The sequence below is a fragment of the Pseudorca crassidens genome, chromosome 13 (assembly GCF_039906515.1).
Source record: "Pseudorca crassidens isolate mPseCra1 chromosome 13, mPseCra1.hap1, whole genome shotgun sequence".
Classification (NCBI taxonomy): domain Eukaryota; kingdom Metazoa; phylum Chordata; class Mammalia; order Artiodactyla; family Delphinidae; genus Pseudorca; species Pseudorca crassidens.
Genome location: NC_090308.1, coordinates 50,459,151 through 50,485,739, shown reverse-complemented (window position 1 = coordinate 50,485,739; position 26,589 = coordinate 50,459,151).

Sequence of the window (26,589 nt, the reverse complement as noted above, 5' to 3'; positions counted from 1 at the left end):
TCAAAGGAAAATTGGGGTAGCAATACTTATATCAGACAAAATAGACTTTAAATACTGTTACAAGACAAAGGAGAACATTATATAATGATCAAGGGATGATCAATCCAAGAAGATAAACAATTGTAAATATACATGCACCCAACATAGGAGCACCTAATACATAAAGCACATATTAACAGACATAAAGAGAGAAACTGACAGTAACACAATAATAGTGGGGGACTTTAACACCCTGCTTATATCAATGGACAGATCATTCAGACAGAAAAATCAGTAAGGAAACGGCCTTAAATGACACACAAGACCAGATGGACTTAATAGGTATATGCAGAACATTCCATCTGAAAGTAACAGAATACACATTCTTTTCAAGTGCACGTAGAACATTTTCCAGGATAGATCACACGCCGGGTCACAAAACAAGCCTTGGTAAATTTAAGAAAAATTGAAATCATATCAAGCATCTTTTGCGACCACAACGCTGTGAGACTAGAAATCAACTACAATAAATAAATAAATAAATAAACCTGCGAAAGGCACAAACATGTAGAGGCTAAACAATATGCTACTAAACAATCAATGGATCACTGAATCCAGTTTAATTTGGAACATGTACCATATATAATGTTCAAAATTATTCTGATCTGTAAAGCAAGTTGTATCAGTCAGGGTTCTCTAGAGAAACAGAACCAGTAAGATACATATTGTAAATATGAAGTGATTCATTTATGGAATAAATAAAGGAACTGGCTCAAGCAGTTGTGGGGGCTGAGGAGGCTGAAATCTGTAGGTCAGGTAGGCAGGCTGGAAACTCAGGCAGCAGTTTGAGGCAGAATTCCTTGACTAAAAATCTGTTTTTGCTCATAAGGCCTTCATTGACTGGATAAGGCCCACCTACATTATTGAGGGTAATCTCCTTTACTTAAAGTCAATATAGTATACTATAAAGTCAAAGCAATTTCAAAATATAATGTTCTGTTGGTTCTATAATTTTTAAATGCAGTGATATTTTTTAAATAAATCACTGCTGTTACACACAGCTTTTTCTTTGCGGGGGGGGAATTGTTTTTTGTTGCTGTTTCCACTCTGCTCAAGAATTCAACTTCCATGGAGAGATCATCAAATCGTGAAAATTTGGTCTCATCCCTGACCTGGGTCTGGGGGAGAGCAAGATCCTTGAGTTATAGTTCACTGGATTGCATCCCACGGAAAAGAAACAATCCCTCCAAGACAAAAGTGGTGGTCTTTTTTTTTTTTAATTCAAGTATAGTTGATTTACAATATTGAGTTAGTTTCAGGTGTACAGCAAAGTGATTCAGTTATACATATATATGTATGTATCTGTATTCTATTTTTTCCATTATAGGTTATTATAAGGTATTGAATATAGTTTCCTGTGCTGTACAGTAAGTCCTTGTTTTTGCCTATTTTGTATATGGTAGTATGCATCTGTTAATCCCATACTCCCAATTTATCCCTTCCCCCTACTTACACACAGTGTTGATGATTATTTTCATACTATTTCACCTTTTCTTTTTTCTTTTCTTATTTTTATATGTATTTTTACTTGTATGGCACTACATTTTTCATGCTTTGTTTTAACTTTGTCTAGAGACCTACCTGGTAGCAGAAAAATAGAAAAGTAGTAAGGCAGACAAAACATATATAACAGAGGTCCCAACATAAGCCTAACAGAGATGGGCTCTGGGATTCACACATCTGAGCATGTTGGAGGTGGAGGAGGGGAGGCAGCCTGCCAAAGTCTGGATCTTGAGAAACCCAAGGGCTTGCTGAGAAATAATGGATTCCCAGGGTCAGGGACTTGACATTTGGTTCAAGGATAAAGGGAGGGGTAGAGGAGAGAAGTGATTTTGAACATAGTAAGAAGTCTGGCATGGACTCGCTTCCCAAGTCCAGCCCCTTAGAATCCTCTTCTGAGCAAAGGGGCTGAAAGAACTAAACCAACAAAAACTAAAAGGTGTAGTTTTGTTTTTAAAATTATGCTGTCTGTGAAAAGTTGAGATCATGAGTCTCCAGAGACATCAATATTAGTGACTCCCCAGAAGGGACCTGGGACTTCTCTGTGGCAGGAGAAGAGCCAGGAGTGTGCCCTAATGGTGGCATCCGGGGACTTGCACAGCCAGGCTGGTGCAGTGGTGAGTGGTGCCCTGTATTGGGACTTTGGCGGGATGCAATAGGACACATTGCCAGAGTGCATCAGAGGAAAAGGGGCAGTGTCCCAGGATGGCCACAGGACTAGTTCTAGGGACAACATGTGAGACTCCCAGGGGGTCTCAGAAGCAAAGGGCCTGGAGTTCCCACAAAGAAATACTGATGCACTTCTTACTACCTGTTTGGAAAACATGAGTTATATTTTTTGACCCTATAGTTACCCTTCTGCTCATTTCCACGTTTTGTAGTTTCCCCTCACTTCTCCTTCAGGCAGTCCTTCTCCAGTCAGAGGAGCTAATATTGGCCCTTGTATGGACAGTACCTTTCCACTGAGCCCCCCCACCCCCACCAGCCATGATTCTCTGTTCCTCAGTTGTGTATAATTGTTGGAGCTGTGGGGCTGATGTCTTCTATTCTGATGTGAAGGATATTCTGCTGGGGCTTGCAAGGGTCAGGGTCAGATCTCAATCTTATGAATACACCTCTCACCTGAAGAGGGAGGTCATTTTGGAGGGTCAGTCATGTGAGTGAGTTTGGAAAGTTCAGACAGGAAACTAGAAGTCTGGTAAGAATACAGGGAAGGAGACAGCCTCTCTCAATTTAGATTCCTAAACTAAGTGCATGCTTGGCTGATGGAGGTCAAAATGCCATCTACCAGGTGGAGGGAGGATAACCAAAGGATTTTTTTCCCTGGGTTTTCTGATTAATGGTATGAAACCTTAATCATGGATGCAATCTGTGTCTCAAAAACTGTGTTCATTTCCCTTTTATCAGCCCTTTTGCTGTTTAGCTTTGAGTAAAATCTTTGTTTAATGTTCTAACCAGATCTCTGCTGTGCTACTGGGAAACAAAAGGACCGATTGCCCACTTTTTGTCCCTAGGGTGAAGAATCTGAACTTTATTTAAATTAAATAAGAATGACATTATTTTACTTGAGGCTCTTTATATTTTTTAAAAATGTAAGTTAATGTTACTTTTCCAGAACTTTTTGAATTTTAACATTATTATAGATTTTTCCCACTGTTAAAGGAATTTTCAAGCATTCAGAAATCATATGCAGCAGACATTTTTGGACAGAGGTAACTAGAAATCCTTCTACAGTGGAAACCTCCTGGTGTCAAGACTGCTTTCTGACTCATGGTACCTTGGCTTATTTTTTTTAATTGAAGTATAGTTGATTTACAATATTATGTTAGTTTCAGGTGTACAGCATAGTGATTCAGTATTTTTGCAGGTTATACTCCATTATAGGGTATTACCTGGTAATGGATATAATTCCTTATGCTATACCCATAGTATATGGGTATATCCTTGTTCCTTATCTATTTTATATATAGTACTTTGTATCTGTTAATCCCATACCCCTAATTTGTGCCTCCTCTCATCCCTCTCCCCTTTGGTAACTACAAGTTTGTTTTCCATATCCGTGAGTCTGATTCTGTTTCGCATATACATTCATTTTTATTATTTTTTTTTGATTCCACATGTAAAGTGATATCATACAGTATTTGTCTTTATTTGTCTGACTTATTCTACTAAGCATAATATCCTCTAGGTCCATCCACATTGCTGCAAATGGCAGTATTTCTTTTTTGTTTGTTTGTTTCTCAAGGGGAATTTTAATATGCTAAGGATTAGTTAAAACAGGCAAAAATTCTATCCTAAAGTAGACATTTCCAACACAATTCAGGATATGCTTGTTTCTGTCCAATAGATAATATGGCTTATTATTATCAGTTATGCCCTTCGTGGCCAATGGGTTTAGATTAAAATTGTTTCAAATTTAAGAGCAAAAAACAATTTCCATTTCCTTTAGAAAAGTATCTGAACCAGAACTCCTCATCTTTCTTTTTTTTTTTAGCCTTTATATTTTTTAAAATTTTTAAATTTAATTTCATTTATTTTTTTATACAGCAGGTTCTTATTAGTCATCAGTTTTATACACATCAGTGTATACATGTCAATCCCAATCGCCCAATTCATCACCCCCCCACCCCCACCCCCCCATGGCTTTCTCCCCTTGGTGTCCTTATGTTTGTTCTCTACATATGTGTCTCAATTTCTGCCCTGAAAACTGGTTCATCTGTACCATTTTTCTAGGTTCCACATATATGCGTTAATATACGATATTTGTTTTACTCTTTCTGCCTTACTTCACTCTGTATGACACTCTCTAGATCCATCCACGTCTCAACAAATGACCCAATTTCATTCCTTTTTATGGCTGAGTAATATTCCATTGTATATATGTACCACATCTTCTTTATCCATTCATCTGTCGATGGGCATTTAGATTGCTTCCATGACCTGGCTATTGTAAATAGTGCTTCAGTGAACATTGGGGTGCATGTGTCTTTTTTTTTTTTTTTGGCAGCGTCAGGTCTTCAGTGCTGTGCATGGGCTTTCTCTAGCTGTGGCAAGCGGGGGCTACTCTTCGTTGCAGTGTGTGGGCTTCTCACTGCAGTGGCCTCTCTTGTTGCGGAGCACGGGCTCTAGGCATGCAGGCTTCAGTAGTTGTGGCATGCAGGCTCAGTAGTTATGGCTCGCGGGCTCTAGAGCTCAGGCTCAGCAGTTGTGGCGCATGGGCTTAGTTGCTCTGTGGCATGCGGGATTTTCCCAGACCAGGGCTCAAACCCGTGTCCCCTGCCTTGGCAGGTGGATTCATAACCACTGCGCCACCAGAGAAGCCCACATGTGTCTTCTCGAATTATGTTTTTCTCTGGGTATATGCCCAGTAGTCAGATTGCGGGATCATATGGTAATTCTATTTTTAGTTTTTTAAGTCACCTCCATACTGTTCTACATAGTGGCTGTGTCAATTTACATTCCCACCAACAGTGCAAGAGGGTTCCCTTTTCTCCACACCCTCTCCAGCATTTGTTGTTTGTAGATTTTCTGATGATGCCCATTCTAACTGGTGTGAGGTGACACCTCATTGTAGTTTTGATTTGCATTTCTCTAATAATTAGTGATGTTAAGCAGCTTGACATGTGCTTCTTGGCCATCTATATGTCTTCTTTGGAGACATGTCTATTTAGGTCTTCTGCCCATTTCTGGATTGGGTTGTTTGTTTTTTTAATATTGAGCTGCATGAGCTGTTTATATATTTTGAAGATTAATCCTTTGTCCGTTGTTTCGTTTGCAAATATTTTCTCCCATTCTGAGGGTTGTCTTTTCGTCTTGTTTATGGTTTCCTTTGCTGTACAAAAGTTTTTAAGTTTCATTAGGTCCCATTTTTTAATTTTTATTTATTTATTTATTTTGCACTACGTGGGCCCCTTACCACTGCGGCCTCATCTGTTGCGGAGCACAGGCTCCAGATGCACAGGCTCAGCGGCCATGACTCACGGACCTAGCCGCTCTGTGGCATGTGGGATCTTCCCTGACCGGGGCACGAACCCATGTCCCCTGCACCGGCAGGCGGACTCTCAACCACTGCGCCACCAGGGAAGTCCCCATTTGTTTATTTTTGTTTTTATTTCCATTACTCTAGGAGGTGGATCAAAAAAGATCTTGCTGTGATTTATGTCAGAAAGTGTTCTTCCTATGTTTTCCTCTAAGTTTTATAGTGTCCGGTCTTACATTTAGGTCTCTAATCCATTTTGAGCTTTTTTTGGTGTATGGTGTTAGGTAGTGTTCTAATTTCGTTCTTTTACATGTAGCTGTCCAGTTTTCCCAGCACCACTTATTGAAGATACAATTATCTCCATTGTATATCCTTGCCTCCTATGTCATAGATTAGTTGACTATAGGTGCGTGGGTTTATCTCTGGGCTTTCTATCTTGTTCCATTGATCTGTGTTTCTGTTTTTGTGCCAGTACCATATTGTCTTGATTACTGTAGCTTTGTAGTATAGTCTGAAGTCAGGGAGTCTGATTCCTCCAGCTCCGTTTTTTTCCCTCAAGACTGCTTTGGCTATTTGGGGTCTTTTGTGTATCCATACAAATTTTAAGATTTTTTGTTCTAGTTCTGTAAAAAATGCCATTGGTAATTTGATAGGGATTATATTGAATCTGTAGATTGCGTTGGGTGGTATAGTCATTTTCACAATATTGATTCTTCCAATCCAAGAACATGTTGCAATGGTAAATAGGAGTGTTTCCTTAATTTCTCTTTAAGATTTTTCATCATTACTGTATAGGAATGCAAGAGATTTCTGTGCATTAATTTTATATCCTGCAACTTTACCAAATTCATTGATTAGCTCTAGTAGTTTTTCTGGTGGCATCTTTAGGATTCTCTATGTATAATATCATGTCATCTGCAAACAGTGACAGTTTGACTTCTTTTTTTCCCTTTTGTATTCCTTTTATTTCTTTTTCTTCTCTGATTGCTGAGGCTAGGACTTCCAAAACTATGTTGAATAACAGTGGTGAGAGTGGACATCCTTGTCTTGTTCCTGATCTTAGAGGAAATGCTTTCAGTTTTTCACCATTGAGAATGATGTTTACTGTGGGTTTGTCGTATATGGCCTTTATTATGTTGAGGTAGGTTCCCTCTATGCCCACTTTCTGGAGAGTTTTCATCATAAATGGGTGTTTAATATTGTCAAAAGCTTTTTGCTGCATCTGTTGAGATGACCATATGCTTTTTATTCTTCAATTTGTTAATATGGTGTATCACATTGATTGATTAGTGTATATTGAAGAATCCTTGCATCCCTGGGATAAATCGCACTTGATCATGGTGTATGATCCTTTTAATGTGTTGTTGGATTCTGTTTGCTAGTATTTTGTTGAGGATTTTTGCATCTATATTCATCAGTGATATTTGTCTATAATTTTCTATTTTTGTAGTATCTTTGTCTGGTTTTGGTATCAGGGTGATGGTGGCCTCATAGAATGAGTTTGGAAGTGTTCCTTCCTCTGCAATTTTTTGGAAGAGTTTGAGAAGGATGTGTGTTAGCTCTTCCCTAATATTTGTTAGAATTCACCTGAGAAGCCATCTGGTCCTGGACTTTTGTTTGTTGGAAGATTTTTAATCACAGTTTCAATTTCATTACTTGTGATTGGTCTGTTCATATTTTCTATTTCTTCCTGGTTCAGTCTTGCAAGGTTATACCTTTCTAAGAATTTGTCCATTTCTTCCAGGTTGTCCATTTTATTGGCATAGAGTGCTTGTAGTAGTCTCTTAGGATGCTTTGTATTTCTGTGGTGTCTGTTGTAACTTCTCCTTTTTCACTTCTAATTTTATTGATTTGAGTCCTCTCCCTCTTTTTGTTGATGAGTCTGGCTAATGGTTTATCAATTTTGTTTATCTTCTCAAAGAACCAGCTTTTAGTTTTATTGATCTTTGCTATTGTTTTCTTTGTTTCTATTTCATTTATTTCTGCTCTGATCTTTATGATTTCTTTCCTTCTGCTAACTTTGGGTTTTGTTTGTTCTTCTTTCTCTAGTTCCTTTAGGTGTAAGGTTAGATTGTTTATTTGAGATTTTTCTTGTTTCTTGAGGTAGGCTTGTATAGCTATAAACTTCCCCCTTAGAACTGCTTTTGCTGCATCCCATAGGTTTTGGATCGTTGTGTTTTCATTTTCATTTGTCTCTAGGTATATTTTGATTTCCTCTTTGATTTCTTCAGTGATCTCTTGGTTATTTAGTAATGTATTTTTTATCCTCCATGTGTTTGTGTTTTTTACGTTTTTTTTCCCTGTAAATGATTTCTAATCTCATAGCGTTGTGGTCTGAAAAGATGCTTGATATGATTTCAGTTTTCTTAAATTTCCTGAGGCTTGATTTGTGACCCAAGATGTGATCTGTCCTGGAAAATGTTCCATGTGCACTTGAGAAGAAAGTGTAGTCTGCTGTTTTTGGATGGAATGTCCTATAAATATCAATTAAATCTATCTGGTCTATTGTGTCATTTAAAGCTTCTGTTTCCATATTTATTTTCATTTTGGATGATCTGTCCATTGGTGTAAGTGAGGTGTTAAAGTCCCCCACTATTATTGTGTTACTGTCGATTTCCTCTTTTACAGCTGTTAGCAATTACCTTATGTATTGAGGTGCTTCTATGTTGGGTGCATATATGTTTATAATTGTTATATCTTCTTGGATTGATCCCTTGATCATTATGTAGTGTCCTTCCTTGTCTCTTGTAACATTGTTTATTTTAAAGTCTATTTTATCTGATATGAGTATTGCTACTCCAGTTTTCTTTTGATTTTCATTTGCATGGAATATCTTTTTCCATCCCATCACTTTCAGTATCTATGTTTCCCTAGGTCTGAAGTGGGTCTCTTGTAGACTGCATATATATGGTTCTTGTTTTAGTATCCATTCAGCAAGCCTGTGTCTTTTGGTTGGAGCATTTAATCCATTCACGTTTAAGGTAATTATCGATATGTATGTTCCTCTGACCATTTTCTTAATTGTTTTAGGTCTGTTTTTGTAAGTCCTTTTCTTCTCTTGTGTTTCCCACTTAGAGATGTTCCTTTAGCATTTGTTGTAGAGCTGGTTTGGTGGTGCTGAATTCTCTTAGCTTTTGCTTGTCTGTAAAGCTTTTGATTTCTCCATCGAATCTGAATGAGATCCTTGATGAGTAGAGTAATCTTGGTTGTAGGTTCTTCCCTTTCATTACTTCAAGTATATCATGCCACTCCCTTTTGGCTTGTAGAGTTTCTGCTGAGAAATCAGCTGTTACCTTTATGGGAGTTCCCTTTTATGTTATTTGTTGTTTTTCCCCTGCTGCTTTCAATAATTTTTCTTTGTCTTTAATTTTTGCCAATTTGATTAGTATATGTCTCGGCGTGTTTCTCCTTGGTTTTATCCTGTATGGGACTCACTGTGCTTCCTGGACTTGGATGGCTATTTCATTTCCCATATTAGGGAAATTTTCGACTATAATCTCTTCAAATATCTTCTCAGGTCCTTTCCCTCTCTCTTCTCCTTCTGGGACCCCTATAATGTGAATGTTGTTGCGTTTAATGTTGTCCCAGAGGTCTCTTAGGCTGTCTTCATTTCTTTTCATTCTTTTTTCTTTATTCTGTTCCACAGCAGTGAATTCCACCATTCTGTCTTCCAGGTCACTTATCCATTCTTCTGCCTCAGTTATTCTGCTATTGATTCCTTCAAGTGTAGTTTTCATTTCAGTTATTGTATTGTTCATCTCTGTTTGTTCTTTAATTCTTCTAGGTCTTTGTTAAACATTTCTTGCATCTTCTCGATCTTTGCCTCCATTGTTTTTCTATGGTCCTGGATCATCTTCACTATCATTATTCTGAATTCTTTTTCTGGAAGGTTGCCTATCTCCACGTCATTTAGTTGTTTTTCTGGGTTTTTATCTTGTTCCTTCATCTGATACATAGCCCTCTGCCTTTTCATCTTGTCTGTTTTTCTGTGAATGTGGTTTTTGTTCCACAGGCTGCAGGATTGTAGTTCTTTTTGCTTCTGCTGTCTTCCCTCTCAGTATTTCATTTTTTATGGCTGAGTAATATTCCATCTTCTTAATTCAGTCATCTATGTTTTAATTTTTTTGTTATTTTTTGGCTGCACCACCCAGCACATGGGATCTTGGTTCCCCAACCAGAGATCGAACCTGCATCCCCTGCATTGGAAGCATGGAGTCTTAAGCCCTGGACTGCCAGGGAATTTTCTCGGTTGTCTGTTGATGGGCACTTGGCTTGCTTCATGCTTTGACTATTATAAATAGTTCTGCTGTGAACACTGGGGTGCGTGTATCCTTTCAAATTTGTGTTTTCATTTTTTACAAATATATACCCAGGAGTGGAATTGCTGGATCATATGGTAGTTCCATTTTTAGTTTTTTGAGGAAGCGCCATACTGTTTTCCATAGTGGCTGCACCAATTTACATTCCTACCAACAGTGTACAAGGATTCCCTTTTCTACACATCCTTGCCAACATTTGTTGTTTGTAGCCTTTTTGATGATACCCTGTCTTACATTTTGTGTTCTGCAGATCTTTCACTGTTTCTCACTCTCACTCCAACCCAGTCCAATAGCTTTAAACAAACCATGGACTCCAAAGACTAGTAAAATTCAACTTCATCTACCTTAGCACCCAAGGTATGCGTTCCCTCCTGGAGGTTGGAGCCAATCTTTGTCTGATTACCATCCCTATGGTCAAAGAAGTCAGGAATAAGGATATTCTTATTCCTTAGCATTTATTCTGCAGAATGAATGGCTGAGAAACTTGGTTTCATGAAAATGTAGGAGATCGTGTGTGTCAAAGAACAGAGAGGGGTGGGCTTGGTGTAGATGGATCAGCATTTCATTTATGCCCAACCCCCATCTCTCTTGCTGCCTCTACTAGAGAGCATTGAAGCCAAATACTGCTTTCCCAGCTCTCTAGCAGTTCAGGATGCCATATGACCCAGTTCTGACCCAAAAGAAAACTGTTAGGAGGTTTCTGATAAAGCATGTTTTCCCAGTTGACAGGAATAGATGTGGCTGTCATAGCCTTTTCTTGAGCCCCCTTCTTCTGTCTTGAATGTGGACATAATGGTTGGACATGCAGCAGCCGTCTTGAGACCACACGGAAGAGACTGAGAGCTAACATCTGCTCTGTCATCATCAAGCCACTAAAGCAGCTGCTAACTTCTGGCCTTCTTGTTGTGTGAGAAAAATAAAATCTTATTTGTTTAAGGCCCTGGAATTGGCATTTCTGATACTTCTAGCTGAACACAAACAACCCTTATTGTAAACAGCCCAGTGCTGGGGACCAGAATATTTCTGATGAGTAAGAGGAGTGTCCTCTTTGGTTTATCTGTCCAAAACTATGCAAACAAAAATTTGACTCAAACAATGAAGATGGGGTGTGGCTTTTTAGATGTTAATAAGCAAGCAAATCAAGTTTCTTGTATCTGGTAATCCAGACCAGAGTGATCCAAACTGATTAATTCTCAGTTAAGATTTTTAAGTCAAAACACTGAATCTGAGTCCAGTTTTTAAATACTCCTTTGATTCCAAATGGCAGGACACCAGGAAGCATTATTGTCTGTCATGTTTCTTGCCATACAAAAGGATTTGGAGTCAGGAATCAGAAGATTTGAATTTTGGTTATGTGTGTGCCCCAAAGTCACTGTGTGGCCCCCAAAGTGACTTCTCTGTCACTCCTCTATACAATAAGGAAAATGATATGTATCACTGGTAAAAAGAAATAATTTACTTGAAAATATGCTTTGAAAAGGATGATGTACTTCCGCTAATGAAGTGCCTGATTCAAAGTCAGAGGGTGATGGGAACTTTATAATGAGGGAGTGACATCACCTGAACCCATTGATCAACCTGAGCTTCACTCAAACCAAAACAAGACATTGTGGGCCTCCTGATTCTGTGCAATATGAAATTCACCTCTAGTGTATTCTTGCTCCGAAAATGGAAGAGAAGAAAGAACCTGAATTTATTCAAATTTTTAGATCTTATTTCTAGTTTTCAGGAAATGCAGAAGATAGAAAATCAAGTTAAACCTCTGCTTCATCGACACATGAAATTTCTGCTAAATGATGCCATGAGGAAGCAAGCAGGCAAATTCCGAATGTGGGACGTTCCTCAGGACAACTGACCTGGTTTCTTAAAAAAAAAAAGTCAATGTCATGTGAAAAGAAAGCACAGGAGAAAGGAGTGACTATAGTAAAAGATTTGAAAAGACTCAAAAGCCATAACACAAACAAACCAAAAAACATTTTTAAAAGATTTAAGAGCTGTACAGTCAAAGACAAGTGTACCTTCTTTGGATCCTGATTCAAATAAACTGACTATAAAAAAATTTCTTTTAGATGATTAGAGAAATTTTAATATGGACTGGATATTATATGATACTAGAGAATTATTATTTTTCATTAGGTGTGATATAGCCATTGTGACATGTCATTTTTTAAGTTATATAATGAAATATTTAAGGGTAGAATGACATTTAATATCTGGCATTCACTTCAAACTACCCTAGCCAAACCAAGAGGGAGACAGAAAACAAGAAGGCAAGTGTGATGCTTATTGGAGTTGGGTGATGGATTCATGGGGAATTACTGTACTTTTGTGTATAGTGGAAAATTTTCACAATAAAAGCTATGAAAAAAAGTGTGACATGCTATATAATGTGACATTTTATTCAAGTTTGCTATTTTCCACTGAATATTAATTTGTGGGTTTTTTAAATATAGACATAGTATAAGTAGATTTTCAGTTTTCACCAAAGGGATGATGGCATTCCAACAAACCATTCAAGGTACTAAGTTCTTCTCACATAGCCTGAGAATGCCCAAGAAGCTTCTTCTAAAAAGCAAGCTTGTATCTACAGAGAGCAAAGTAAAGCAAAATCATATGATCATCTGGTGACAGAGAGTGGACTACACAATTCAAATAATTCAGTCTTTATAAGTGTATATTCTGACCTGAATTGTGCAGTTTGGCTGTCTCAAAACTTAAAGTGCTTTAGTTTAATTGTACATTCTTCTCTTTGCTTCATACTGTTTAGACTCAGTCCAAGTAGGAAAAAAAATAAATCATCTTTGAAGTTAGCCAGAGCAGCCATGAGACATTCTGGCTGTTTTCAGAACGGTGGCTCCAATACTAGGATGTGCTGAGTGTGTCATAGGCTCTGATGAACAGGATGCATCTGACAAGAATTCATGAAAGCTTTAACGAAGAGATGGGGTGGTCTGAGGAGGGTGCCCTGTTCCAAAGTGGGGTCACCACGACTCTACCTCTTGCTCCAAGGTGGCCACAGGAATTATGATTCATTTGTCAGGGCTCTCTTTGTTGACTTGGCATCCCTTATCTCAAGCCTGAGTCATCGTTCGGGTCAGATTTGGGTCAAGGCTCAAGGCAATGATGGCTCTACCAGGGAGGCAAAGTGGAGAAACTGCAAAAGAAGCATATGCTGTCACTGACAAAACTTTGTGGGACACAGTGCTGTCTGTTCTCATGAGAACATGTACTCACCTCTTATTAATATTTCCCTGTTTCTTTGGCAGCCTGTTTCTTTGGCAAATATGTGCTACAACTATTTCATTAATTTTTGTCAAGAGAGGCAATTTGCCCTGTGTCCAGGGTGCCAAACTGATCCTCCTGACCTGCTTTTCTCAAAGCAGATTTCAGGACAACTGTGCTCTCTGTGTGTCTGCCTGCCCCCATCTCCCTCTCCCCCATGTTTAGCACTTGCATTGGAGAGTCATAGGCATACCATGTAGGTTTTTCTTCCTATTATACACTCAAAACAGCCTTTGACAGCATCTTCATCACACCCCTCAGCAGGGGTTGTTCTCAGTTGCCAAAGAGTGGTTGTGGTTCACACCAGATTCCAGAAAGGCCAGCCCAGGGGCTTCCCTGGTGGCGCAGTGGTTAAGAATCCGCCTGCCAATGCAGGGTACACGGGTTCGAGCCCTGGTCTGGGAAGATCCCACATGCCACGGAGCAACTAAGCCCATGAACCACAACTACTGAGCCTGCACTCTAGAGCCTGCGAGCCACAACTGCTGAAGCCCGCAAGCCACAACTACTGAAGCCCGCGCGCCTAGAGCCCATGCTCCGCAACAAGAGAAACCACCGCAATGAGAAGCCCATGCACCACAATGAAGAGTGACCCTGCTCGCTGCAACTAGAGAAAGCCCACAGTCAGCAACGAAGACCCAATGCAGCCAAAAGTAAATAAATAAATAAATAAATAAATAAATAAATTTAAAAAAGAAAAAGAAAGGCCAGTCCAGAACCACCCTGCTCCTAGGCCTGGTTTATAAGCCCAAACTCTGAATCTCAGAAGATAGTTAAAAATTCAACAAATATTTCCTGGGAATTCACCCAAGGCAAAGTTCTGGGTAAATGGATGATGGGGAGGCAGGATGGACTTTCGAGAGGAAAATGATTCTGAGATGTCATAGATGCAGGAGTGATAGGGTGTATGAAAGAAATCCCTTATAATATCAGGACACATAGAAGAGCATGGAAGATGAAGTAGAAAGATGAGGAGGAAGCGACACAGAGGCACATCTTGATGGCAGAATCCAGAAAGGCTTTATTTTAAAAGAACTCGAGAACACAGATGCAACCCTTTGCACTTCCTTAATTAACCTGAAGTGTTCACTCCAAGTAAACAATGACTTGCTCCTCAGTGGGATCTGTATCTTTTTTTTTTTTCCCTTTTTTGTGGTATGCGGACCTCTCACTGCTGTGACCTCCCCCGTTGTGGAGCACAGGCTCCGGACGCGCAGGGTCAGCGGCCATGGCTCACGGGCCCAGCCGCTCCGCGGCATGTGGGATCTTCCCGGACCAGGGCACGAACCGTGTCCCCTGCATCGACAGGCAGACTCTCAACCACTGCGCCACCAGGGAAGCCCGGGACCTTTATCTTTGATGTCACCTTTTCTTTCTTCTAACTGGCCCTGGACATTGCAGAGGCTTTGGTACAGTGATTCTCCCTTCACTGGTTTGCTCTAGTGCCTGAAATACCACCATCCCTTGGGCACAAATCTTGTGCCCTAGATGTTCCTCATTAAAATTCAGCGATAAAGACATACCAGAGAGGAATGGGGCTTGCATTCTAAGCTATTTATCCCCCTTGGATAGGTTGGATTTTTGCCTTAGTTACTATCACGTAGCTAAGACTGAGAGGTTAGGATAGTGGGAGGCAGAACTTTGTTTAGAGTAAAGAGAAGGAAGATTCTGGGACCTGAATACTCTCTGAGACAGGCAGGCAGTGGCTGCCAGTGTCCAACAGAGACCTCCATCTGTCCTCTGTAACCATAGAACTTCCAGACCTCCACTGGTGAGAGAGAAGAAAACAGAGGTCCTTGCCTGATGGGTGAGACTAGTCAGGCCACAAGCATTGAGGATGCATACTTGACCCAAGGGCCCAAAAGGATTTGCTCTCTGTCTCATTCTTCCCAGTTCTCTCCACCTGAATTCCACCTGCTGCCATGTGATCTCTCCTGTTTTCTGCCTCTTCCAATTTTCTTTTTCCTTATTTATCCTTTCCCACTCTCTCTTCCTTCCTTTCCTCCCTCCCTCTCCCATGTACAGATGTTTGGGCAAGAGGCTCTCCCAAGCCTTCCTTATATTCTTAACTTTTATTTTCTTCCACCAGGGGTCGGCTTTGTTTCTTTTTTTTGAGGCTGACGCAGCTCCCACAGGGCAGGAGATATTAGTCCAGAAACAGCCCTTTTTTTGGAGATGTTGGAGACTCGGTGGTCAGGCCACAGGCAAGGTGTTCCCCTGTGCTGGAGTTATCCGAATAAGGAGGGAGCCTGCCAAGGGGGGAGGCGCCCTCCAATCTGCCACCAAAATGCCGGTTCTCTGCCCCCTTTGAGGCATTTGAGTTAGATAAAGTCTTCTGGGTTGGGATTACCAGGAAGCATTGGGGACCAGTGGCGTTAAGACACCAAGACTGCAATGCAGATACCTGGGCGGTCCCATACCCTAACCGAAAAGGCCCGCAGGTTCTGCCCACTTTCCTTTTGGCCTGAGGAGCAGAGGGATTTAACCCCATGGGTCTGAGCCCAGGAGGTGGAGTAGGGTAGGGGAGCCGAGGCTGAACACCTCAGCCCTGACAGCCAGGGCCAGGGCCAGGCAGCCGGCGGAAACTAGGCGAGGCCAAAGGCAGGCGTGCTGCTTCCAAGGTCTGTGCCTTCAAAGCTTCCCTCAGCTGGCCTGGGTAGCAAGCATGAGCGGCCAAAGCCCATTTCTCTTCGAACCCGCTATGGGACGTTCATCTCCAAAAGCGCTTCTTGTTCTTCCTCCTGTTTCTTCCTTCTCGTTTGTATCCCTCTGGCTGCAAACCAAGAGCAGCGCCCAAATGTACAAGTCAAATCGAATTTTGAAAGCGTATGGCTTGTGCGCTCCAAGTCCCCCTCCCCCTCTTTAAATTGTGTTTCAAAACAACATGGTGACTTTTGGACAAGATTTTTCTGTTTCACGAATACCACAATAGAGATACAATGAGTGCGGCTGGTGAAATGTTTGGTTGTGTCAAATTCAGTCCCGCAGGCTGGCTTGGGCCAGCATTGGGGCTCCGCTTTGTGTTATGTTCACGGAGAAGATATTAATTAAAAGAAATACATGATTAAAAAGTAATGAGTTGAATAAAAATTATCTCAGCTCATTTTCTGATTATGTTAATTGTTAAAAACCCTTCAATCACGCCGTTGCAGTCAATGGGCTTTAATGTGAAATTAGTGGGCTCTTGATAACTTACAGTCCAGAATAATCCTGGCGGTTTAGTCATCATCCCTAATAACAAGGATGTTGCTAAGAACAGAAATTTTACATGATTTTGATACATTCAGCCCTTCCCTCCCCCACGTGTCATTAAAAGAAAAAAAAAAAAAAGGCTTAGCCTGCCGGCGGATTTCCAGCTTCTTGCACAGATCGACCGTGGCCTTGGAGGACCTGAGTTTGTGTTCCAGCCCCTTTCGCTTCCCGCGCGCCGCCCCTCGCGGGAGCGTCCGCCGTTGCCGGTTGCTGGTTACCAGCTCAACGGCCGGATGCGCCTTTGCGAGACTGAGCGCGCAGTTTCCCCTGCTGGCCGGGCCAGGGCGCGGTGCAGCGCAGCGCCTGGGGCTGTGCGGAGAATGGGGGTAGGGGGAGAGGACAGAATTCGCAGCTACGGGGGCTGGAGGGGCCGCGCAGCTACTTGGGGACCGGTCTCCCTGCGGCGGGCGAGTAGGGCTGTGCGTAAACGCGTCGGGACAGCGGTGCTGCGCCCTGCGGGGTTGCTGGGCAGGGGCAGGCCGAGTTTGTGGCGCGTGTGTGTTAGTGTGTGTGCCTACTGCTCGAGCGTTTTCGGAGCTTTGGATGACACCGATCTTGAGAACCCAACCAAAGCACGGAGGGGGAGGAGGGTCACGAGAGCTAGGCGAAGGTTCCCTGTGCCTCAGAACCTGAATCCCACTCCTGACAAAGTAACTGGTGCAGAATAGGCTCTTCTTGGGTTTGGGGGGATGTAAAGGAAAGCTAGTAAATTTGTACATGATCTAATGAGTGATGATGGCTGGTGTTCTTAGCAGCCCCTTGTCCTCCTAGGACATCCCACCCAGGACCAAACTTAGAGCGGAGGTTTGGGAGTGAGGGGGTTAATACGCGGGTCGAGGGTGAAGAGGGATGTTTCTTACATATAAACATTTTTTTTCACTCTCCATGAGTAGAAGAGTGCTGCGCAAATTGGGCCTGTGACGGAGGTGCAACCGGGAGAGTCGTGGGGTCCTGGACCTTAGAGGGGTGTGGGCGATGGGCTGCTTGAGGCGGGAGAGATGTTTCAGCTCACCTGATGCTGGACATCTAGGAACCCAAAAACTTCCTATTCAAGGTGCTTTTGACACCTTGGCCAACCACCACCCGCCATCTAGCTGGAGTTAAAGGTTTCGTCTGCAGACAGGAAGAGATGCAAGCCCCATTTTTCTCCCAAGAGAACTAAGTGGGGGAAATTGCATTTCCTGAGTTCTGTCTGAAGTCATACATACTTACATATACAAAAGTTTATAGATATTGCTATGCAAAAGTATGTGGGCGGGGTCAGTAGGTAGGGAGTGGGGGGAGGGAGAGAGAAAGATAACAGATTTGATTCATTCCCAGGGCGTGAGGCTCTGTGTCTCAAAGTACCTTTTTCAAAGCTTCTAATTTAAAACTATCTGGATGAAGTGGCAAATCTGGTATTTCTTAATTTGTTTTTTGTTTGTTTGTTTCTTTTGTGCCTCCAAAAGGGCAATTTTCTTTTAGAGTTTTTTTTTTTTTAATATGTTTCCATTTTCTCAAGCCCAAACAGAGATGACTCTTCCCTGGGAAGTAGGGGGGTGAAGGTGTCAGAAACGACTGGGACTCCTCCCAAGGCTAATTCTTGTTCGCCTCTCTATTTGCATCCACTGTTAGGCTGAGGATCATTTTAATAAATAACAATGAACGGGAATGGCATCTAGAGGGCTTGTCGGCAACATTTAAAAGCCAATAGAGTTTATAATTCTACTCTATCATTTCTTATTGATTAGAGTAATCAAGATAAAAAGCTAGCCGGCTCGGAGAACTTCAGTGGCATATCATTAAAGATAAGAGTCAGTTAATTCTGGAGCTGGGGTAATGTGGCTGGAATGAAGAGTTCATTTGCATGAGATGCTGAGCCCAGTAACAAGGGGACAAAAATCACTAATTAGGATTGTAGAATGTCGCCCTCTCTGCAAGCACCCTTTCCAGATCTCCACCGAAGCAGGGATCCACGTTTATGTAAATCTGGGGCTGGGCAGAAGGCTCTCTCGCTCTCGCTGGCCTTACAGATGGAGATTATCACTGCCTGCCCCCACCTCCTATGCCATCCTCCCCGGGGGGCGCGGGGATGCCTGACCTGGGTGGGTGCGGGTCAGTCATGTCTGATCCCCTCCTTCCCTGTCCATCCCACTACCCAGCCCCATAGCGGGCCAGGCCACCGGAGGCCAGCTCGGCCACTCCCTTAAGGAGGTTCATGAGCGTATGTCTGGTGCTGGGGTGAGTCCCGCTGTCCAGTGTTCGCCGCGGGCTCTGGCCTGATCGGTGTGGCTGCCTGGAGAGGCCCCAGCTCCGGTGCAGTGCCTGTGAGGTGAAGGGTGTGAGCGCCTCACAGGCCCCGCGAGAAGCTGGGGGCACCTGCCCGGGTGAGGATCCCCAAAGGAGGTCCGGGTCTCAGGGCCAAAGTCCATGACTCCTCCCCGGATTGTTCCCTCTAGTCCCCGCTGTCTGATCTGGCATTTCTGAAGGAGCCAGTACGTGGGTGCCCAAGGGCACGTGCTTTTGCACTTCAAGAGTGGTGCACGTTTGATGTGTGCCTGGGTATGCAGGAATGTGTGCATGTCTGTGTGATTATGTGTATGCGGGTAAGTCCAGGTCTTGTGTAAATGTGATTATGTTTCGTAAGCTTTTTGCTGCCTGAACGGTTTTTTTCCTGCATTTGTGTACATACGTGATAACATAGGCGTAAACGGTATGCAGTGTGTCATGTGTACACATGTAGTGTGTGATGTGTATGTGGTGCGGAGCAGTGATTGACAGCCTGGAGAAGTTCCCCAGAGGCATAAGCGCAACAGGCTTCACAGGTTGGGAGCCCAGGCGCGGGGTGGGGGTGGGGGGGTTGCCAGGAACAGGAGCCGCGCGCGGGCCGTGCCTCTAAGGCCTGAGGGAGAAGGTGGCGAGAAAACACCTACATCCCACACTTGGTCCTTCCTCACTGTCAGCGAGCAACCAGGAGAAGCAGCTTAACCTCTCGGTCACGGGAGGTCCCCTCGACCCACCCGGGGAAAATGAAAGTAGCCAAAAGGCACCTTAGACCGGCTTTGTAACGTAAGTGGACGCGGAAAGGCCACTGGACTGTGCGTTCACACCCCGGCCCGGCTCTCTCTCTGCCCGAGGTATTTGGGATTCAGGTCCTCCAAACCCGGAGCTGGCCGTTGACCCCCGCGTCCGTGAGCAAGGGAGCAGTCCCAGCCCTGGAAGTTCCTTCCCGAAAGGAACAGAGAAAGAGGCGCGCAGCTGCTGGGCTACCCCTCTCGGAGACGCCGCAGCAGCGCCAGGAATCCCACCCCGCGTCCCGCTTTTCTTTGGCCTCTTTAGAACTAACTTTGCCCCTTACTTGGCTGCGGCATAAAGGAATCAAGGCCTATGTCAGATAATTGTAGGTGTCAGCGTGGAAAGTGGCTGTGTTTGCACACTCTCACAGGTCTCTCTGTGTCTGCTCCCGCGGCTCCCGAGCCTCTCACACCCCACCCCCAGCCCACAGCGCTATGGGCCACAGCTTCCCCTCGGGAGACTGGAGGCTGCTGGAGCCGGTGGCCCACGGACCCCGTGCACGCACGCATCTGCTCTAGGATCCAGCCTCCGAGGCTGCGCGCCCGCGGGGCTTCAGGGACCGTGGTCAGAGGGTTGAGGGGGCGCCCCAGGAGGCGGCTGGACCCGGGCAGGAGAGGCCCAGCGGCCCGAACAGGAGGTACCCGACAGGGCGCGTTTCTTTAGCATTGACCCTCTGCACCCCCATCCCTCTCTCCAGCGACCTTTTTGTATCCATGCACAGCTGGGGGCTCCCTCGCCACCCAACCCTGGGCCTCCCCATACAGAATAAAGTCAGTCTGTATTTAATGGTTATGGCGGATATGAGAGGGATTTGGCAGAGGCAGAAGAGAGGCCTTTCGCTCTCAAATATCGCTCCTTACGTCGTGTGAGTCTTCCAACCCACCACGACCCCATATTCTTGTGTGGGTGTCTGACTCGAATGACAAGCGAGCTGATTTTTTCAGTACATAGCTGGGAAATGTAGTGAGTGATAATAGAGATTTCTCTTTCATTTTTTACGCTTGACTTGGTTATTGTTGCTTTTCTTTTCCCGTGATTCCTTCTGAGGATTAGCTCTGACTTCCCCACTATTGGCGGTCAAAGTGGCCCCGACTCGGGATGACAATTGACGGGGATCAAGGGATTGCCCATTCTGTGCCTGTAAGAACGGATTCGTGCCAGAGAAACTCATCAAGTGGAGGCGGAGAATAAAGACCGTTCGGGGGTAAATGTATTCATTGAGAAGGGTTCTCCCAAATTGCTTCTAAGTTTTTTTAATGAAAAGTAACGATTGCAGCAATCAGCGGCTTTTTGGCGGATTACAAATCTGGAGGGAGCTGTGGCGCTGCAGTGAAAAGCACCCCCGCCTTCGCATGGGGCAGTCGGTTCACAGGAGCAGTGCGAGGGGCCGGGGTCCAGTCACCAGACAAAGGCGGGAAGAGGCGAGCGGAGGAGGGTGCCTCTGCGCACCCAGGAACTGGATGAAGCGTCGTCCACTCCGGCACTTGTGCGGCGGGGAGCTCCCGAGGAAAGCGAGGGGTAGGGTGCAGGGGAGGGTGCCGAGAGAGATCCACCCCACCACCGCCACCGGGTAAATTCCGGGCATCTGGAACGAGGAAGGTGTGCTAGAGGGACGGAGCAGGTGACCGTGGAGGGCAGAGGAGCAGAAGGTGCGACTTCGTCCCCCACCTCCACCCTGGACCCGTGCACGCTAGTTCTTCTTTTAGGGACGTATTATTTTGCAGACTGGATCCTAAGCGTGGAAACCCGCTCGGCCTGGGTAGGATCTTACCCAGATGTTACAGGCAGGAGGAGGGAAAGATGGATCCCCTCCCTACCCTGGGGGAGGGCAGGACGCCCGACATCTGTACCCGGCTGAGCTGGACTCGCACCAGTGCGGATCTCTGCTCCCCTTTACATTGATATGGCTCACACCAGTCCCTTCTGCCACCGAGGAACCCGAATGCATGCCGTCACCCTCACAGAATCCTGGTGCGCAGTCTCCAGGCCTGCACGCACCCAGGTCCAGGCCGCAGCATTCCCTGCCCCAGGATGCAGAGAGTGGCCTTAGAAAATCGGGGGAGGGGGAAACAAGAGGGCAGAGACAAAACACCATTCCCACAGAGGTTGAGATCAGCTGCAGCAGCCTAAAGCTGCTGCATTCATCCTGACTTTTTATACATTTATTTTTTTAATAGCATACCTTAGCAGGGGGTAGGAGGTATGTTTTTTCACACCGACTTCTTTAGGGTTCTCTTAAGTAAATAAGGGGAGCAGAGAGACAAGTGTAGGGAAGAGAAGGAAAAGAAAGACTCACCCCTCTCCTGACCCACCCCCCCACCTTCTCAAGTTTAAAAAGAATAAATCCAGCAGGCAAGTCCATAGCCCTGAAGGTTTAACTTTTTTTCTTTGCAGCTTGTCAATGCGACCATTGCTTTGATGGGAGGCTCCTCAAGGTGACACATTTCTGAACTTCACCCCCTTTTCAAACTAACTCCCTACCTCCTTGTTAGTGGCCAGCTCTGAACTTCTGCAGAGTGTTTTTGTGTGAGTCAAGGCTCATTCACGGGCGCTTTTGTGGGCCTCTCCTCCTTTCAGGCCTCAGCGTGTTACACCAATTAAAGGGCGACGTGCTGTAAATGTAATGGGCCGCGCAGCGATTGTTTCTGACAAGCAACAAAACACATAGATCCACCCCTTAGATTAGGCCGTTGAAGGGGAGGGTGAGGCCGGTCAGTTTACTGAATAGTTTGTGAACTGTAATTCTGAGGACTCCTGTGAAAAAAAGTCTCTTCCCACCTCCCTGGCCTTGCTCCCCCTCTGCAAAAGTACCAAAAAAGAAAAGAGAGAGAGAGAAACAAGTGACATCTATGGCATAGAATGGGGGTCACTAGAGAAAAAAACCTGGGTGGGGAGCTTGTCCTTTCATTTGGACTGTCTGAAAAACCCCTTTAGTTCTTTCCCCTCCTTCCTACTCTTTGAACCTGAACCTGGCCCTCAGTTTTACTGGCCACAGCAGCCTTCTCCCCTGATGGCGAGCTTGGTCCCCCCACCCGCACTGGACATCAGATCAGGGTAAGAGTAAGGAACAGTCAGGTTGCCTTAGAAAATTCCATTGATTTCATTGATCTGGTTCTCTTGGGACATCAATGAGTCACAGACTGCAGCTTCCCCTAGCAGGTCACTCAGCCCTGGCTTCTGCTCCAGCCTCTAGTCCTTCTCCACAGCCCTGCATGCTGTAAAGGTCTCTGATGCCAGCACTCTGCCTGAGCTTTCTCTATCCTTCTGAGATTTCCTTTCATTTTCTAGTGTCTTGGATCTTTCCTGGCTTCTGCAACTCTCTGTCACCACCCTAACGTTAAAGAGCACATTTTACCTGGAAAGAAGATGTTTAGAGATTACCTACTCACTCCATCTTCCTCACAAGTTCTGTGGCCAAGAAAAGAGAAGTGACTTGTCCAAGCTCACAAAGCAAGTAGCTGAGCTGTGACTGGAGTTCAGATCTCCCATCGCATCCCACCAAGCACCTACACTCCCAGACCTCACCGCCCCACCTCCCCAACCTGCCTCTTAGATGGTTCCTCTGCCCCACATAGTGCTCAGGTAATCCCAGCTCTAAGGCTTTGCTTATTTGGTCCTGCTCTCACTTTCCTACTCTCCCATCCTGCCACACTCTGCCCATCCCTAGCCTTCTCAACCCAACTCTGTTCAACAGATAGTTATTGAATATCAGTTACATACAAAGAACATTTGCCTTTTCTATGAAACTTTCCCCAGCTACTCTTATTCACTAAGTCCCCTTCCCACTCAAATTCCTCTAACTGGAATCCTCCCCCCCTCCCCCGCCCCCATCACTTTCTGCCTGGAAATCTCCTGTCTATTCTTCAGGACCCTGCTCAAAACATACTTCTGGGAAGCCATCCCAGGGTGCAAAGACTCCCAAGGGAAGGAGGGAGGTTTAGCCTGACTGAGGAACTTGATGAAGCCCAGTGTAGCTGGAGCAGAGTGAGGCTGGAGAGAGGAGCAAAGGTCAGATCTCCTAACAGCCTTGTGGGCCACGTCAAGGATTGGGATTTTACCCTGGAAGCAATGGGAAGCCATTGAACAGCTCTGAGCAGTGAAAGTCCCTTGCCTAGACTGAACTTCTTGAGAATAGAGACTGGGTCCTTTTCATCTTTGTGTCCCTCTACTACTGTCCCAGTGTCTGGTACATAATGCTCAAAAACCATTTGGTTAGTGCGTAAATGAACCAGTAACTCATTAAATGCATACCATCCAGACCTTCCTTATCTCTTAATTCTGGCTAACCAGGTTGTAAGTGCCAGGATGGCAGGAACCAAGTCAAGATGTCTTTGAATTCTTAACCTAATTGACACTAGTTCCGTGCTAGGGATACAGTACACACTTGTCTATTGACTAAAGGTGTGTAAGAGAAAGAACTTAGAATCAGGACAAAGATGGAGACTTCTTGTCTTTGCCAGTACTAACAGCCTTACCTTGGGGAACACATGACTTAAACCGCTCTGAAGCCTTGGTTTCTTCATTAATAAGATGGGGCCAGTGCCACTTAATTCATGGATTATGAGGACTAAGCACCATTTGTATGAGAATGACTTGATTGCAAAGTAATATGTTAATGAATGAAAATTAGCACACTACCCCGGGGCCAAGGAAGGTAAGACCAGTGGTGAACGCACCACTTTAAAATGACAAAAGATGGTCCAGGAGCAATCAGGATCCTGGAAGAACTCCTCTGATTCACAGTAGCCTTCCCTTCTCTTGCTGTTGGCTCAGAGCCCAGCTGGTCCCACATCTTCCCCCAGGGCGTGTCACCGCTGCTGACACCCTTCACACTTGGCTCCCTCTGCTCTTGCTCTAAGAAGCCTGTTTCAAAGAAGCCCACATTCCCTTGTTGCACGTAGAAGGCTGCACTTGGAGACAGGACAACTAGATGCTGGGACATCATGCAGAAATCACACAGACTCTGATTCCTGCTAAACCAGGCTAAAGAACCACTCATGGCAGGAACAGACGGGGCCCACCAGCCCCCTGGCTGCTCACCAAACTCTACTGCCCAGTGACTGTGGTTCTTTTCCTGGAGGCCTGCACGTCCTTGGGGATGAAATGTGAGTAAGAGAGCAGAGACTGCGGTGGCTGGAATGAGCATGCTTGCGTGTGTGTGTGTGTGTGTGTGTGTGTGTGTGTGTGTGTGCGCGCGCGTGTGTGTATTCATGTTCCAAAAGCACCTTAGCCTCTGACAGACATGGAAAAGAATCCTCAAAGAGGAAAGGGAGTTTTTTGTTTAAGTTTCTATATCCAAATCAAATTTCTTTTTAAAAACTACTTCTTAACTTCCTTTCAAGAGCAGAGAGGAGAGAGACATGGGCTTCTTACCTTTCCCTGTTGTGCCTTCATTTGAACATTTTTTTAATCTCAAGGAGCAGGAGTAGAAGCTAATATTTGTAAAACTCTGAAGCAAAGTCAGCCAGCCAACCTGCCAGGGAGAACTCCAGGAGCATGAGGGGGCATCTAGGCGGGTTATGGGAATCGTTTGACTAGTCACGTCCTCCCCCTCCCCGTGGAGATGGCTTTCGAGTCTGGGGGCTAAGTAGATGCCAAACCAGAGGCCTGCTGTGGGAACGAGTATGTCTTTAGAGACTTTTCACTCCAACCTGATGTGTGTGCTGCTAAATCCTCTCCCATGGGCCCCAAACAACAACAAAAGCTATCTTTCCTCCTTCTACTGATGCATGCATCCCTCAGCCACAAGGAATGCATGTTGCTTCAGCTTAGAGTCGGCTCTCGCAACCGCAACCGTAAGTGATTTCAGTCAAAGATTCTAGACCTTTATTTGTATTTTCCTGCACCAGATTCCTCTCAGAGGATATTTTTCAGATGATCTTCTCCCCAGCTGATGGAGTTGTTCATTTTCATAGGATAACTTTTGGGGCTGGGGAGTGCAAGGCAGTGGAGGGGGCAGGTTACTGAGCATCACCGGGGAGGGGAGTGTATAGAGGAATTTCCCTGGGGTAGGAGAAGATAGGAGCTGTGGGAGAAAGGACTAAGAGCCTCCGATACCTGGAGAAGAGACGTCCAAACGTGGTTTATGATTGCGCCTGTGCCGCATGAGAGCAGAGTAGCGCTGCCCTTACCCCTGGATAGAAGGTGGGGAGGCAGAAACCGAAACAAGTGAATTCAATTATATCTGAAAAAAGAATAGGCTAAATGAGGATTCAATCCTTGGGCCTGTTCCAGGAAATATTTGTGAGAAGTTGGTTGAAAGAATACCACTATCCAAATCCTAATTTCTCTATTATATAAAAGCCCCAATTTCTTTGCAGTTTCTGATTAGAAAATGTTTCCCTGGTTTTGTCTTTGCTACTGGTATGTGACCTCTTAATTTAATTTTGGTCTTTGCTTATACAAACCAATTGCCGTGGAAACTTTTTCCTGTGGTGCAGCAAAGACAGGGGGAAAGTAGAACATTAGTAATTATATATTGTGCTCCTAATTCATTTAATTAGTAGTTATCAAGCATCCTTAATGGTTCATAGCCACAAACTAGGTTTATGTCTGAGGGCATCAGCCTGCTTCAGAAATCTCTCATGTGTGTTTCTGTGATACAGAAAGAGGGAGAGTGTTTTTAGTGGACTGAAGTTAGAATCCAGCAGCCCCATGCCCCATCACTTTTCTGCTGCCTTCTGGCTCTGCATTGCCCCTAGCTGGGCCACTGAGGTTGCTGCCCAATCAGTGATGCCACTGCCCAATTTACCCAAATAGCCAGTCAGTGAGAATGAAGATCCAAAACCTGATATCTTAAAAAATTAATTTTTGACTTTTTAGTCACTTGCCTGAGCTACTAAAGAAAATGCTCTGGGTTTCTCCAATTCCTCCTCTCAAGGAGTGCTGTTAACTCTTTGAGAGAACTCTCATGTCTATGGGAAATGTTATGCATTGGGGGAAAAAGACTAAATTAGTAAGTACAGATTTAGAATACGTGGTACATTTTTTTTGTCATGTGCCATTCCATGGTGGATGGAATTCAGAGATGTTGCATTTGATTGTATAGGTTGCACACTGCACAATGATAGAGGGAAATGTTCCATCAAACTATGAATGGAATTGGGTCTTCTGCTTATGGGGGTGGGGGGTGAGAACAGAAGGGTCCCTCCTGTGCTAGTGATC